Below are 1,937 nucleotides of genomic sequence, written 5' to 3'. Positions count from 1 at the left end.
AATGAATGTCCCACCCTTTATTTGGGAAAAGTACAACTGAGAGTGAGCAAGTTCCATCCCGGTCAGAGCAATCTGAAGCTTTAACTGACTGACACCCTGGTTTGGGATTGAAATGTCTGTAAGCGTGTAATTCTTGTAGCGCCACCCTGTGGATGTGGACGTATTGTGTACTGCAACTGTACAGTTAATCATTGAACAGAACTGGCATTTCCGGAGAGTTCCGAGAGAGCAGCCTGCATGTTAGGAAGCTGTGTGTGCTGTGCTCTGTGAAGATATCACAGGGATGTCTTGCAATATGTGCATCTAACAGTCTCTGTGGTGCAATGAATTAGGGCGTTCAGTTATTAACTGCAAGGTTGGTGGATCGTAGCCCATTCAGTAACAAAGCCTTTAATTGTTTTTCCCTGAGGATTCGGTGCCGTGCAGTTCCAGGTTGTCATTGTGCGTTTTGGCTGCACGAATATAATCCGCAATCATTGCCAGCTGTGCTGTTATCAAGTTATACCAACTGTTACTTGCATTTTCGCGTGGTTGTTCATTGTCTCGTCGCCAATTGATACGCTCATAATAAAGAACAATGAGTTAGTGTGACATTAGCTCCTTTAGACTCCAGCGTGCTTATATATACCAATGGATGCTGGGAACCCTTGGGACTCCAACAGGTCGGCCCTCTGGTGGTGGTGTGATACAGGTGGCCAAGGGTTAAATGCATAACACAAGGTGTGTACGGAAATCAACCATCAAAAGTCCTATCATTAGCCACAGGGGTTTCCGGCAATTTTCTCATCGCAAAGCGCTTTCATTCCTTGTCCTTAACATTGCAGATGTGGAATTTGGGGAGTTTAATGACTTTGAAAGGAGAACATTGTTGTTTGGTGCAGTTCCGGTCAGAGAAATGTTTGTGAAAGGAACTTTTTGCAGAGAGAGGGATTGGGCATTTCAGCTTGTTGCTGAACACTTCTCTCTGGGCACTGAGCTAAGCAGCAGTTTCCGTAGTGTAGCGGTTTGCCTCACACGCGAAAGGTCTCTGTTGCGAGCCTGGGCAGAAAGATTATTTGTGCAGCAAAAACTTGTCTGCAATAAAATTGAACAAAAGCTGTCCGGGATACATTGTCGCATGAGCAATGAACATTTTAAAACTAATCTACTCAAATACAGAGTGTGTAAAATCAGATCGGGGATAAAACTTCATCAAGGGTTAAAGTTTCACTCATTATTAAAGTTCAGTTATTGAAATTTCGATTGTCCTTGTTCGCATTTCTTTCATTCTGTGAAACAACACTATCGGTTTAGACCATCAGATCTAAGTTGCATTTGAAACCCACAAACAGCTCATTAATTATTCGCTCTTCCCCAGTTCCAGAGCTCAGAGGGTTATTGTCCATCCCTGGGATGCAAGCTACCTCGGAACCGGGCCAAACCTCCCCGTGCACCGATCACAGGCTCAGGAAAATCCTGGGGGAGAGGATATCCCGATCACTGGGCCTTCCAGCAACACTGAACAAGCGCCCGGTCCGAAACTTTTCTGAGTAATAACTTATAACTGAAGCATCCAACAGTCAGGATGGCCGAGCGGTCTAAGGCGCTGTGTTCAGGTCGCAGTCTCCTCTGGAGGCTTGGGTTCAAATCCCAGTCTTGACATTCAGTGTTTTAAATTGCAAACTTATTTGTTTTGACACCACTCTGAAGTGCTTTGGGACATCCATCTGACACAATAAAATTACTCCACTTCAATTGCAAGCGGTGATATCAAATATACTTCCCAAACCGGGAAACGATCCCGGGTGGCTGTAGCGAAAGGAATGGGTTTGTGAAGGATTGAAAGGTGCCCTGTAAATATCTCGCACTGCTAATTTAAACTCACGGTTATAATTTGTTTCAGTGCAAAAGAAGGTGGGCTCGAAGGGCCAAATGGCCGACTCCTGCTCCTGGTTCTT

The 1,937-nt window shown here is 44.9% G+C and overlaps 1 non-coding gene across 1 annotated transcript; it reads left to right on the top strand.

Annotated features, from left to right (window-relative positions):
• The first annotated feature begins 1,558 nt into the window (after nt 1-1,558).
• trnal-cag (transfer RNA leucine (anticodon CAG)) lies at nt 1,559-1,641 on the top strand. Its single transcript has one exon. It is a non-coding gene; the product is annotated as a tRNA-Leu (tRNA).
• The last annotated feature ends 296 nt before the right edge of the window (nt 1,642-1,937 follow it).

This window comes from Pristiophorus japonicus, unplaced genomic scaffold, assembly GCF_044704955.1.
Source record: "Pristiophorus japonicus isolate sPriJap1 unplaced genomic scaffold, sPriJap1.hap1 HAP1_SCAFFOLD_714, whole genome shotgun sequence".
Lineage (NCBI taxonomy): Eukaryota > Metazoa > Chordata > Chondrichthyes > Pristiophoridae > Pristiophorus > Pristiophorus japonicus.
This window is presented reverse-complemented; position numbering and strand designations above follow the sequence as displayed.